The sequence below is a fragment of the Argopecten irradians genome, chromosome 16 (genome assembly GCF_041381155.1).
Source record: "Argopecten irradians isolate NY chromosome 16, Ai_NY, whole genome shotgun sequence".
Taxonomy (NCBI): domain Eukaryota; kingdom Metazoa; phylum Mollusca; class Bivalvia; order Pectinida; family Pectinidae; genus Argopecten; species Argopecten irradians.
Window position 1 is genome coordinate 15714779 of NC_091149.1, and position 15542 is coordinate 15730320.

General features: G+C 37.4%; 1 protein-coding gene across 1 annotated transcript in view; it reads left to right on the forward strand.

Moving 5' to 3' along the window:
- Positions 1-15542, forward strand: part of LOC138310300 (neuropeptide S receptor-like) — an 81113-nt gene that overhangs the window by 18555 nt on the left and 47016 nt on the right. The gene's annotated exons all lie outside the window — the stretch shown is intronic.

Sequence of the window (15542 nt, forward strand, 5' to 3'; positions counted from 1 at the left end):
CTTTGATATGCCTTGAATCGTCCTCATAGGGACAAAGGTTAAAGCAGATAAGACACATGCTGTGCCGATCTGAGTATGTTTTAATTCCAATGTGATCGACGACAGGTCAGCTAATTGTCAATTAAGATGTAGTTATAGTAAGTTCCTACCCAATCTGTGTGGCAATTTACAGTAAACATGGTTATAACGACCAATAAAATTCGTTGGTTAAAAACATAATTATGTCTAACCTTGAATGGGAATGAAATTACTGCGTTATAACTATGAATTCGTTATAAGCCAGTTCGTTATAAACGTGTTTCACTGCATAGTTATTTTCAAAGTGATTTATGTTCTTGCCCAACACACCACATACACGAGAGATACTGTCCCTAAATGACCCTAGATGTTAAAAGGACGTTTAGCATTTCAGCTAGCACCTGTTAGGTAGGCTCTGGGTCCCGTCCCCTCGTCGAGACAAACAAAAGTCGTTTCTTTTCCTGCTTAGCGCTCAGCATACAGGGATATGGACGACTGATTCGTCCGTTTTAAGTATACTGCGACCAGATGCGATGTGTTGTTTGCTGTCTTCGGCAACATGCGTCAGTAGTATAGCACTATTTAAAGGGCAGGTTCCACTATACACGAAGACACATCACGAAAACGCACAACATATATGGGAGGCCGTCCTTACAAGACATTGGCTGTTTATAGGACTCTGATTTGAATCAAACGAACAAGACATGAAAACCTACATTGATAATTTGTATAACAAGATATACTTTATCTGAACCAAATACAAAACCAAGTTGACATAAACAAAAAATATAATCATCAATTACCTACCGTAGTATAAAATTGAATTAAAAATGACATTCAGATATAACCCAATTACAAAGAGAAGTCGGTGTTCCATCTCCAAAGCTGATTGTTATTTGAAAACTGCCCTGGAGACATTAGGATTACTGTATTATGTTTATTTTTCCATTAGTTTTTAAAAACAGATTATCAGTGGTCATACATATAGCTTCAGCACAACTTAGAATCCCTATTGAAGTTGATGTGTGAGCGGATACAATTTCATATATGCACTGTTTCATAATAAGAATTTGGTTCTGGCAAAGGAATAGTGACTCATATTAGAAGGATTCAAAAACGCCAGATAATTAACGGAACAGACATTAGTTTAGTTTTTTATAATATTACTCATCGAAAAATACCAAGTTCAGATTCTGATTGTCAATTCATTCCATAGACGTTCTGATGACATCCCATTAGAGTTCATGTTCTAGTGATCTTTATGTCCGCTGTACTTCAGTTTTAATTCTTATTTTCTAACTGCAAAATCAGCTCATTACGACATTTTATAACAGCATAAATGCATTTAGCTTTATTGTTCTCTGATGACTTAATATACAAAATAAAAATATCTTCATGATCTGAAAACATTTTCGTCGCCTAACATTTGTCTGCAGGATTCGTAACCAATAGCAATAATTTGATTGGACAACCAAAAATGTCACCAGAATATGATCATCTAATTGGATTTCAAATTCTCTATGAAACAAAGTGAAAATAATTATCTGAATCTTAATCAGGTCTAAGAGAAACCAAAGATTAAGACTAAATCTATCTTTTTGAACATTTGTGGGGTAAAATATGACGAATATTACCTGTTTCTGTACAAGAATGATTCGTTAGAACATATCTCAACAATTGCTGTTTTATTTGGGTTGATTTTACATGTTAGAAACAGCCAGGATCATTTAAAGACGGCCTCCCGTGTATGTGGGGTCTTGAGTATGCGAAGTGCGTGTTTTGGGACACTGTGGTATGTTCGTGTTGTAAATATGTGTATTGACATGCGACATTTTATGTGTAGGCATGGGGACATTGGGCAAGTCCTGAGAACGAGCACACTTGTCTTTGTTGTAGTGTAAGACACTCAGATAGAACGACATGTATGAAAAGTTGTTTTGTTTGTCTGGCGGTATGTTCCTACGAGACAGCACTATAAAAAGGACAAGAAATTAAATATTACAAATAAACACGACAAAAACATATTGCTGTCTACAAAACATGCACTCATTTCACATTCTGCTTACGCAAGAGGCCGTCCTTAAATCAACAAACAACCAAACGAAAACTAAAACGAATGTGTCGTCAGATTAGGACTTTGTTTCTTTGATTAGATTAACGTCCTATTAACAACCAGCGTCATGTAAGGTCGGCCTCCCATGTATGTGGTGCGTTGTGTGTATATGTTTTGGGAGACTGCGGTATATTCGTGATGTGTTTTCTTGTATAATGGAACTATTACTTTTTTATAGTGATATATTACATACACTAGCTGCAATGTTGTAGCTCAAAAGACTTTTAGACAAATTATGATGTCGTCTTTAGAGCTACAATTGGTGCCTATTACTGCTAATGGAGTAAAGTAATGATCATGTAAATCATTAATAAAGAGTTTGTATGCATTTTATAGTACTTGTTTTATATCGCTTACCTGCAAAGCAATAAAACGGAACCGTATAAAATATCAAATTCAAAGCGGGACAAAGCCCTTTTCGGAAGACAATTATACGGCAAGTCTAAAAATTGTGAATTTGACCTCTTGTGAGCGGTACGATAGATATTAACAATGGTCGTTACATGTATGTTTGAATGAGACAAAGATAATATATAAATCCATGTATTCGTACAAAATAATAGGAAACCTACAAAAAAGTATAGAAAATTGTTCCCGAGTGATTTCCGGAGGCAGTGCTCCACTATGACACATAGGGACCATTTCGTACCCGGCCGAAAGGCATAGTAGACCGGGTACTTATATTCGTTCTACACCTAATCATGCAGCCGAAGACACCAAAAACAGAAAAATGTACCTTATTCGGTCATATTACACTGACAACGGGTGAACCAGTTGTTCCACTCCATTTATGCTGAAAGACAAACAGAAACTACCAGTTTCATAGACGATGATTATAATTGGCGGTAGAACAAATTAAACATTGTTATTAAAAACCATTACGAATGAAAATGAATGCTTTGCTTTCGGATATAAGAGGTTAGGGAATTTTGATAGAAAACAACACCATTATAAGTATGTATTATCTAATCATAATATACATGTTGTCAATCTCTAAACACATGTAGGTACATCGAATAATTGGACCTTCAATGAGAATAGTTTATCAATTACTTATGTAAAATGCTCCCTGATTAAATAATCATGTTAATGGTATTACCTGATTAAAGATGCTCCACCGCCGACAAATGGTATTTTTTCACTATCAAAAAAACAGGAGTAGATGATTAATTATTATTTTTCTTCAGTCACAAAAGTTACTTATTTTACACCATTACCACCATAGGAAACTTTGAGCTTCTCATTTTACTTCAAGTTAAAAATATGAAAAATAATTAATTTCATCCCGAAAAAATTCCGTGTCACTATATATTCTATATGGAATGAAATACTGATTGCGCATGCACCAAAGGCAAAACGAATGATTTTATATTAATTTTTGTGTTAATTAGACATATATATACACGATTAAATACCAATTATTGTTCAAATAATGAATATCATTTCTGCTCTGTCGGCGGTGGAGCATCTTCAAAGGATATATATAGTATTTACATGTAATTATGATTAAAATCATATAATGCTGTTCGAGAATTATTTCGCTTGGCAACCACTAATGACATGTAGCGTCAAGGTGATTTCCTTTTGTATTTTCTGTAAATACAAATCAACATATTTAGCGCAACGGGTTTGCATTAACAGATCAATTAATCACTATTGCTCACTTTAATTATTTGATATTAATAATAAAAAAAATCCTCAAACCATGTGAAGATATTTATAAACTCATTTCTCTACAACACAGAATTTTCAAGTATCACTGAATGTTAGTTTTGTTTGAATGAATCAACGTCCTCTTAACAGCCAGGGTCATGTTCGGACGGCCTGGTATGTAGTGTTTAGCGTGAATGTAGTGTGTAGTGTGTGTTTAAGGAGACTGCGGTATATTCGTATTGTACCTTCAACCTAATAAACTAAACCAAATTTTGCAGTATATAGTTTCATTATTGCTTGTATTGGTTTATTTACTTTTTTTTTTAATTGCCATACATTGAGGATTTAAATGAGGTGATATACATAACTATGGACTACTGAGGAGAAATTGTTTTAGACATACGAATTTTGTAAGCCTTTGTCTCTAATAGAAATAGCAAACGTGTTTCCTGGATTGCCTTTAATCTATATAGTATTGTTAGATTGCAAGCACGTTCCAAGAATTTAGCTTAATCTCCACTCTATCAGTAAATAACAAATCCGGCTCAAGGACTATGTGTTATTTCACAAAAAAACAATCACGTTTAAAAGATTTTGTTTAATCCATGTTTTTGTTGGTACCGAAATTGAAATTGGAAAATTAGCATAGGTTACACAACAATATACCAGATTGTTTTGCTCTGGCGTGTGTTAATACTATTGTCCTATGTGTTCCCTGACCGAAATACACTATAACCTCCATGTTACATTTGTCATGACGTCTATATTAGTAAATAATAAATCCTTTTATTGCCACCAAAGGTTACTCACGTTATAGTAGTAGTGAAATGGATCCGTCTCAATTGCACATGTCATAATACTGAATTTGGAATGTCGAATATTATGATATTTACATCTGCATCGAACTGACAAGTAGAGTTGTACCAAACATATTACACGTTTTACATCTTTATGAATACTTGTTTCCAGGTAAACATTTATTCTTCTGTAATGTCTGTTTTTTTACTTATCAATTTATAAATGTTTGAATGTGTCTTTGATGCTATCCAGAATTAATGTCAACAAAATCTGTACAAATAACTAATACGGATGTTCTACTTATTCTTATGTGCGTTTTCGATCATTCTTTCCGTTGGTTAAACGGCCTGTACCCCCAGTGTTAAAACTGGTTGGTTTTAGCTTTTTCATTTCTTCTTCCTAACGTTTCTCTTGAAACCGCCTCATTTTTGGCCTTCTGTTAAGCGCTGACCCCTGTGAGGAAGGCTCTAAGTTCTGTCCCCTGTCCCCGCACGTTTGTCAATAAACATGGAAGTTCCTGTTCGCTCAGCATAGAGAGTGGGACGACTGGCTTGACCGGGTGGGCGTGCTTGATTTTGTCTTCAGCGATATAGAACAATAAAAAGGGCAACAGTTCCGCTATACTCAAAAGAGTTCGTATATTCATACCAGTCTCCCAAATCACAATAGAAACACTAGAAACACACCGCATACAAGTGAGACCGTCTTTACATGAACCTGGCTGTTAATAGGACGTTTATGTATAACATAAGACCCAAACGATCGAGCTGGTACATTTATCACGATCATGAAATTATTCGTTTTCAAAAAATCCAAACAAGTTGTACAGATATTTTGAAATGAAACAATAAACAAAGAAAGTAATATTTCAGAGATGTAAGTGTTGTTTTATTGATGGTTTCTCTAAAACATCATTCATAGCGATCTCGAAGAAGCACTGGAAATCAATATAGTATATTGCAAATTTTAAGAGTTCATACTCAAAATGACATGTATTTATTATCCGTTTCTCGACGCACCTATTATACATATTTTTTTCGAAGATTTGCTGTATTTCATACAATGGTTTACACTCTGAACGTTTAATAACATGCTTTACTAAGCAGTTTTAGATATTAAAATAGATAAAAGATAGGCTTAGAAAATATTCAACTTTTTAAACACTTTGGCACAGAAAAAGAGTACATCGGCTGTTTAATGTCTCTCAAAACACGCACGACGCACTTCATACATGCAACACACTGCATGCATGGGAGGCCGTCCTTATATGGCTGTTAATATGACGTTAATTTAATCAAACAAATAAACTGATTAATGTAGATTTGAAATAACTTAAGACTCGCATTTATCTTAACGTTGGCCGGATGTTTATGACATCATGACAAACTTCAAGCTTTCCATGGATTTTTAACAAACGATTGGCACTTACCACTGGCCGGTAGTTTTTCGCATGAGACTCCGGCTTCTGCTATACCTTCAACTGACCCTGTGTATAGGTATGACGTTAACAATAACAAACAAATCAAAGATAGTCTGAATTAGGCATTAGCTGATGCAAACCATCCTATAGCTAGAAGACAATACGCATGTATATCTTATCGATTTGCACTAAAATTAATAAAAAAGATAATTATTTACAAAGATGAATACATTGAAATGCACTACAAAAGTTTATATGGTCCATCCTCAGAAACGAATAACAGCACAACTCCTCAAATAAAAATCAGAACCGAAATCAGGAAATTGCTAAAACGCAACCAACACGTAACACAAGATAAAAAAGAATACTATTTTTAGATAGTCACACACAAAATGGAGATAGCACTTCAAATGCGTTCATGGTAGTATAAACACACTACAAAGGGTGTTGTGATTTACGGGGGGGGTGGTAAAGATAATGCATTACGTGTTTATGTCGTGATGGCCCACGTATTGAAGTCTACGACGACTTGATTAGTACATTATGTTTGGGAGTGGTTATGATGTGATGGGGTAGAGATGATTTTACATTGACGTCAAAGTTCATTGATCATCTGTGGAAGACGGCGTCGGTGTAGTAAATGACGTCATTAAATTTTTCCGTCTTCACATATTATAAAGATATGACGTCTTTATTTTATGAGCGAAACTCGCGTCGATTTTGTCTGACGTTAAGTACACAAACACATGGTTAGTATGTCATATAGTATAATATAGGCCTTAATATAACAACAACATGGTGTCAATTTGTCAGGACCATGTCAGGATCATTTTCAATTTCTTTCAACAAATTTTATTTCAAACAAGAGGCCAAAGGGCCTTAACATGTAGGAAATTAATTAGATATAGTGTCATGGTAGCCATCTTCGATTTGGGATCAACCAGAGATGTAACAACACTTTGTCGGGACCATGTCAGGATCATTTCATGCAAGTTTCAGCCAAATCGCACTGGTAGAACTTCAGAAGAAGTTCAAAATGTGTGTTTTCAAGATGGCGGCTTTGGCGGCCATCTTGGGGATTACGGGATCGACCCGAAAAATAACAAACACTTTGTCGGGACCATATCATGATCATGTCATGCAAGTTTCAGCCAAACAGCACCGGTAGAACTTAAGAAGAAGTTCAAAATGTGTTTTCAAGATGGCGGCCTGTGGCGGCCATCTTGAATTTCGGATCGACCCGAAAAGTTACAACACTTTGTCGGGACCAATGTCAGTATCATTTCATGCAAGTTTCAGCCTAATCGCACCTGGTAGAACTTGAGAAGAAGTTCAAAATGTATTTTCAAGATGGCGGCTGTGGCGGCCATCTTGGATTTCGGATCGACCCGAAAAATAAACAACACTTTGTCGGGACCATGTCAGGATCATTTCATGCAAGTTTCAGCCTAATCGCACCGGTAGAACTTGAGAAGAAGTTCAAAATGTGTTTTCAAGATGGCGGCTTTGGCGGCCATCTTGGATTTCGGATCGACCCGAAAAATAACAACACTTTGTCGGGACCATGTCAGTATCATTTCATGCAAGTTTCAGCCAAATCGCACTGGTAGAACTTGAGAAGAAGTTCAAAATGTGTTTTCAAGATGGCGGCTGTGGCGGCCATCTTGGATTTCGGATCGACCCGAAAAATAACAACACTTTGTCGGGACCATGTCAGGATCATTTCATGCCAGTTTCAGCCTAAATGCACCTGTAGAACTTGAGAAGAAGTTCAAAATGTATTTTCAAGATGGCGGCTGTGGCGGCCATCTTGGATTTCGGATCGACCCGAAAAATAACAACACTTTGTCGGGACCATGTCAGGATCATTTCATGCAAGTTTCAGCCTTATCACACTGGTAGAACTTGACAAGAAGTTCAAAATGTGTTTTCAAGATGGCGGCTTTGGCGGCCATCTTGGATTTCGAATTGACCCGAAAAATAACAACACTTTGTCGGGACCATGTCAGGATTGTTTCATGCAAGTTTCAGCCAAATCGCACCGATAGAACTTGAGAAGAAGTTCAAAATGTGTTTTCAAGATGGCGGCTGTGACGGCCATCTTGGATTTCGGATCGACCCAAAAAATAACAACACTTTGTCGGGACCATATCAGGATCATTTCATGCCAGTTTCAGCCTTATCGCACTGGTAGAACTTGAGAAGAAGTTCAAAATGTATTTTCAAGATGGCGGCTTTGGCGGCCATCTTGGATTTCGGATCGACCCGAAAAATAACAACACTTTGTCGGGACCATGTCAGGATCATTTCATGCAAGTTTCAGCCTAATCGCACCGGTAGAACTTGAGAAGAAGTTCAAAATGTGTTTTCAAGATGGTGGCTTTGGCGGCCATCTTGGATTTCGGATCGACCCGAAAAATAACAGCATTTTGTCGGGACCATGTCAGGATCATTTCATGCAAGTTTCAGCCAAATCGCACTGGTAGAACTTGAGAAGAAGTTCAAAATGTGTTTTCAAGATGGCGGCTGTGGCGGCCATCTTGGATTTCGGATCGACCCGAAAAAGTAACAACACTTTGTCGGGACCATGTCAGGATCATTTCATGCCAGTTTCAGCCTTATTGCACCTGTAGAACTTGAGAAGAAGTTCAAAATGTATTTTCAAGATGGCGGCTGTGGCGGCCATCTTGGATTTCGGATCGACCTGAAAAATAACAACACTTTGTCGGGACCATGTCAGGATCATTTCATGCAAGTTTCAGCCTTATCGCACTGGTAGAACTTGAGAAGAAGTTCAAAATGTATTTTCAAGATGGCGGCTTTGGCGGCCATCTTGGATTTCGGATCGACCCGAAAAATAACAACACTTTGTCGGGACCATGTCAGGATCATTTCATGCAAGTTTCAGCCTAATCGCACCGGTAGAACTTGAGAAGAAGTTCAAAATGTGTTTTCAAGATGGTGGCTTTGGCGGCCATCTTGGATTTCGGATCGACCCGAAAAATAACAGCATTTTGTCGGGACCATGTCAGGATCATTTCATGCAAGTTTCAGCCAAATCGCACTGGTAGAACTTGAGAAGAAGTTCAAAATGTGTTTTCAAGATGGCGGCTGTGGCGGCCATCTTGGATTTCGGATCGACCCGAAAAGTAACAACACTTTGTCGGGACCATGTCAGGATCATTTCATGCCAGTTTCAGCCTTATTGCACCTGTAGAACTTGAGAAGAAGTTCAAAATGTATTTTCAAGATGGCGGCTGTGGCGGCCATCTTGGATTTCGGATCGACCTGAAAAATAACAACACTTTGTCGGGACCATGTCAGGATCATTTCATGCAAGTTTCAGCCTTATCGCACTGGTAGAACTTGAGAAGAAGTTCAAAATGTATTTTCAAGATGGCGGCTGTGGCGGCCATCTTGGATTTCGGATCGACCCGAAAAATAACAACACTTTGTCGGGACCATGTCAAGATCATTTTATGCAAGTTTCAGCCTTATCGCACCGGTAGAACTTGAGAAGAAGTTCAAAATGTGTTTTCAAGATGGCGGATTTGGCGGCCATCTTGGATTTCGGTTCGACCCGAAAAAAAATAACAACACTTTGTCGGGACCATGTCAGGATCATTTCATGCCAGTTTCAGCCTAATTGCACCTGTAGAACTTGAGAAGAAGTTTCAAAATGTATTTTCAAGATGGCGGCTGTGGCGGCCATCTTGGATTTCGGATCGACCCGAAAAATAACAACACTTTGTCGGGACCATGTCAGGATCATTTCATGCAAGTTTCAGCCTAATCGCACTGGTAGAACTTGAGAAGAAGTTCAAAATGTGTTTTCAAGATGGCGGCTTTGGCGGCCATCTTGGATTTCGGATCGACCCGAAAAATAACAACACTTTGTCGGGGACCATGTCAGGATCATTTCATGCAAGTTTCAGCCTAATCGCACCGGTAGAACTTGAGAAGAAGTTCAAAATGTGTTTTCAAGATGGCGGCTTTGGCGGCCATCTTGGATTTCGGATCGACCCGAAAAATAAACAACACTTTGTCGGGACCATATCAGGATCATTTCATGCCAGTTTCAGCCTAATCGCACTGGAAGAACTTGAGAAGAAGTTCAAAATGTATTTTCAAGATGGCGGCTTTGGCGGCCATCTTGGATTTCGGATCGACCCGAAAAATAACAACACTTTGTCGGGACCATGTCAGGATCATTTCATGCAAGTTTCAGCCTAATCGCACCGGTAGAACTTGAGAAGAAGTTCAAAATGTGTTTACAAGATGGCGGCTTTGGCGGCCATCTTGGATTTCGGATCGACCCGAAAAATAACAACACTTTGTCGGGACCATGTCAGGATCATTTCATGCAAGTTTCAGCCAAATCGCACTGGTAGAACTTGAGAAGAAGTTCAAAATGTGTTTTCAAGATGGCGGCTGTGGCGGCCATCTTGGATTTCGGATCGACCCGAAAAGTAACAACACTTTGTCGGGACCATGTCAGGATCATTTCATGCTAGTTTCAGCCTTATTGCACCTGTAGAACTTGAGAAGAAGTTCAAAAATGTATTTTCAAGATGGCGGCTGTGGCGGCCATCTTGGATTTCGAATCGACCCGAAAAAATAACAACACTTTGTCGGGACCATGTCAGGATTGTTTCATGCAAGTTTCAGCCAAATCGCACCGATAGAACTTGAGAAGAAGTTCAAAATGTGTTTTCAAGATGGCGGCTGTGACGGCCATCTTGGTTTTCGGATCGACCCAAAAAATAACAACACTTTGTCGGGACCATGTCAGGATCATTTCATGCAAGTTTCAGCCAAATCGCACCGGTAGAACTTGAGAAGAAGTTCAAAATGTGTTTTCAAGATGGCGGCTGTGGCGGCCATCTTGGATTTCGAATCGACCTGAAAAAATAACAACACTTTGTCGGGACCATGTCAGGATTGTTTCATGCAAGTTTCAGCCAAATCGCACCGATAGAACTTGAGAAGAAGTTCAAAATGTGAAAAGTTAACGCACGGCGGACGGCGCACGGCGCACGGCGGACGGCGCACGACGACGGACGAAACATGATGACTATAGGTCATCCTGACCCTTCGGGTCAGATGACCTAACAATAATAAGTGCTCGGAAGGGTAGATTACTCTTGAATATGCAAATATATATTATCATGTATTTCAACATCGTCGATTTGTTCGACAATCAATAATTGTATGGTGGCATGAAGTTCTGTCCCCTGACACAACACGAACTTACCACAATCTCTCAAAACACGAACCTCGAACTTCATACACGCTGCACACTGCATACACGGGACTCCGTCCTTACATTATCCTGGCTGTTTATAGGACGTTAAAATAATCAAACAAACAAAAGTATTGGTGAAGAAAATGACGTTATTAACTTTTTCCGTCTTCGCATATAATGAAAATATCTTTATGAAGATTTGACGTCATTACCTTGTGGGCGAAACTCGCGTGGTTTTTGTCTGACGTTAAGTACACAAAAACATGGTTAAGTATGTCATATCATATAATATAACAACAACAATAGGCCCATAGACAAAGTTTAAACAAACCCTATTCCCCTTCCCCCCAGGATGTTTCTGACTACATTCGGTTACAATCCATGCATGACTAGTAGCGAGTTAAAGGATTAACCTCTATTTCCCCTATTTGGCCCCGCCCCTCCTACCCCCGGGGGTCAGAACCAAAATTTATACAAACTCAGTTCCCCTTCCCCCTAAGGATGATTCTGGCCAAATTTGGTTAGAATATATGCGGAACTCTATGAAAGAAAGCGATTTAAAGGATTAACCTCTAATTCCCCTATTGGGCCCCGCCCCTCCTGCTCCCGGGGGTCAGAGCCAAAATCTATACAAACTCTGTTCACCTTCCCCTAGGAGGTTTCCGGCCAAATTTGGTTAGAATCCATGCAGAACTCAAATATTCCACAATACAAGAAGACATATCACGAATATACCGCAGTCTCCCAAAACACACGCCAGCATTTCATACACGCATACATATGTACATATCTCCCATTGACAATCACCACGCACTTCATACAGGCATACATGAGAGGCCGTCCTTACACGACCCAGGCTGATAATAGGGCGTTAATTAAATCAAATAGACAATACTATGCCTGCCACCGGATAATATTTTGCGAGATAATCATCTCGCCACAAATATCACGATAAGTCGACTTTTAGTATGACAAGTCGACATAATTATCATGACAGGTCAACTTATTTATCACGATTGTCTCACTAAATATTAAGTGGTGACAGGAATATGCCACCATAGGATTGACCTGCATTCAGCTATAAACATGCATAATATCATCAGAAATTCCTTAACGACGCAATTGATGATTTCGTGTAAAAACATGTTTACATTTTCCTCTTTCATGTAGCCAAATTTTAAGACGGATTTTTTTTTATTTATAATTCTACCAAAGGTGTCAAATCAAGTGAAATTGTGCTGATATACCCATTTTGCATTACTGAAATCGATGATTTCCTAACATAAAATGTGATATTTATTGTTTATTTCTGCCGGTGAAATTAAATTTACATCAAATTCGTTGATTCTGGCCTATTCATGTTAAAGTTTTAGAAACTTGAATCTCGTGTAATCTGAACTAACAATTTAGCTGTTGGTCCATTGCTTTCTAATAAAATAATGCCCCTGATCGTATTCAATTTCACAAAAGTCCAATATAATTCTTCAGCTTTACTCATCATATAACTCGTTCAGGAATATCATTTATTGGTTTGCATCCCTCGGGTGGATTTGGATACCATAGGTAATGAATACCTTATCCTAATGAAGGAAATAAATTACCAATATCATCGACATACACATTAAAATTTGTCACATGAACTGTTACTCGACAGAGGGGTAAAATATGATAAGGACGGATTATTATCCTGAATTATAAACGATAGACGACTATTATATCAACATCTAACGGTTTTCGTCATGACCCTGGCTGTTAATAGGAAGTATATATGAAAACCCAAACCGACCAAACGTCCCCACTTGCATTTGAAATATTAAAAAAATATATTCATAATTGCAATTACAATATAAGGCCAATGAGATTCATCCATTATGTAAGATGCACGTCTTAAATGCGAATGGAAGAGTTACGCATATAAGGTATGTTTGTTGGTAAAAAGTATGCTTCAGTAAAAAACACACTTTAAATATTAGTTGTTTAGTTGATTAGGGTAAACGTTTTATCAACAGTTGATTGTGTAAGTGTGAATGTCTTTATGTTTTGTAGACGAACGCGTTTTGTTAGTGTTATTTTGGACTGAAGAAGGCCATATAGTGGCTGAATATATATTCCATAGAAATGATTTTAGATTATACTTCGAATTTATTTAGCCTTTTATTTCGGATTATGAATATACTACCTTTTTACCGTTTTTACCTCTCTATGTTTTTGGAGGCTGCATTATATTATCTCTTTGAGATGGATCTATTTGTGTGTGTGTTTGTTTGATAAACTAATGTCCTTTGAAGAGCTAGGGTAAAGACGGCCTCCCGTGTATGCGGCGTCTAACATGTATGAACCGTGCGTGGTGTTTTAGGATACTGCGGTATAATCGTATTGTGTCTTCTTGAAATACTGGATTTCTTGCAATTGAGCGATTCCGCTATCATAAGGGGACACTTTATCAGTTCCACGAAACATAGACACTCATCACACCATACAAAGTATATGTAGGAGAGCCTATCTATCCTTGACTGTTGATATACTGTTAAATTTTATAAATCGTTAGCCATTACTAGAAATACAATCAAAGCTAAATAACATGTATCATGATCTGTGCCGTTTTAAGAGTTTGTACGTCCAGTAAATCAATATGCTACGATACTTAACTGATTTAAACATACTGGTATAGCGTAGAATTTAGATGTGATGACTCGTGGGACTTTAGATAAAAGACAAATGCATTTTCGGGAGTACTAAAGATAAGAATGACAGAAGTAGTGGATCTCTAAAAATGGGAAAATCGCTTTGTGCCAAGAGACGCTTTGTTTAACTATATTAATGTTGTTCCGCTACGAGAAGTCTATCTTGACACATACATCGGCGTTAGACATGTACAGTTGACGTGCATTTGGTTTGATAAATTATTGCGAATTTAATAGCAGGAACCATCTACAAACTGTTCCGTAAACATTGAACGCCTAATATGAAATCTTTATATTAGACTCATAAATGTATTTTGTTGTTTTTAATTTAAAGCGTGTTAGTTTCATAAACTATCCCCACCGTAGGAGCGGAAAAGCAAGTGGTAGGCTTCCATTAAGTATTAAACGACTTCTGCGAAAATCGTGACATAAGAAAACACATTTTGATATAATTGTTGCAGATATTGATATGTTTCTATATAAAAAGATTCACCAGTCGGAAATGTAAAACTGAAACAGATTTCATGATGAGTTAGCTATACACAACAATAATACATCTTCCTATTTACTATCTATGATAGTCTCCAGTGGATTGTGGTAAACCAATATCCATAACAAGTTGCATGACTTTCAGGATCTTTCCATGGGTTTGCAATATTTATAGTTATTTAAGGATGTACTCCTCTGAGAAGTCAAAATTTTCTTGTATTAAACTTTTTTTCTCATATAGATTTTTGGAAATAGGAGTTCATGTTATAAACGAAAATGGAAGAAAAAACATGTCCGTGTGCTCGTTTTTGAGATATTGTCACTCAAAGATACCTAGTTGACAAAACATTGGATTTTATGGGAATTTTGCGGTTTTGACCATATACACATGAGATTAAAGTCATAATTTCCTATCGAGGTGTTTGATATGTATGGATGTTTGTAGAATTTATTTTCCAGTAGTCTTCTTTAAAAACATACCAGTTTTGATTAATAAGACTAATATTTTTTCTCAGAATAACAACATATGCTACCCCTACCCCTTAATTTTGAGCTAAAAAATGCACCATTTTCAGCCATTTTTGCCAAATTTAACCCTTTATAGAAAAAGTTCTGGTATTAAACTTTTGTTCATATTTTGCATATCAACAGGGAAAGGGTTGTTCTTTCTAAATCAGGCAGAAAAATAAGGGGTCCGTGTGCTTACTTTTTTGCCCCATTTGAATATTTGTTATTTTTCAGTATTTTGGAGTAAAAAATAAAAATGCCCAAATTACCATTAAATGTCAAAATAAAGTGACAAAAGTGTATCATTTCACACATTAATGCTCAATATTTTAATTACCACGAACCCAGTAACGATTTACAGCAAAAATTAGTTCGATACAGCTAAAAATACTGGCGCAGTGATGATTTACGTATAAACAATTTCAGTAAACAAGAGGCCCATGGGCCTTAACGGTCATCTGACTCATGGCACAAAACAACAAAGTCACAGTATAAAGTATTGGTTAACGATTAATATAAACAATACAAGGAACTCCTTAGTTGAATATGTAAGTTTCTGAAAAAGGTAAATGTCATTTGTTGACCAAACTTGGTAGCCCTTCATCCAAATATGGT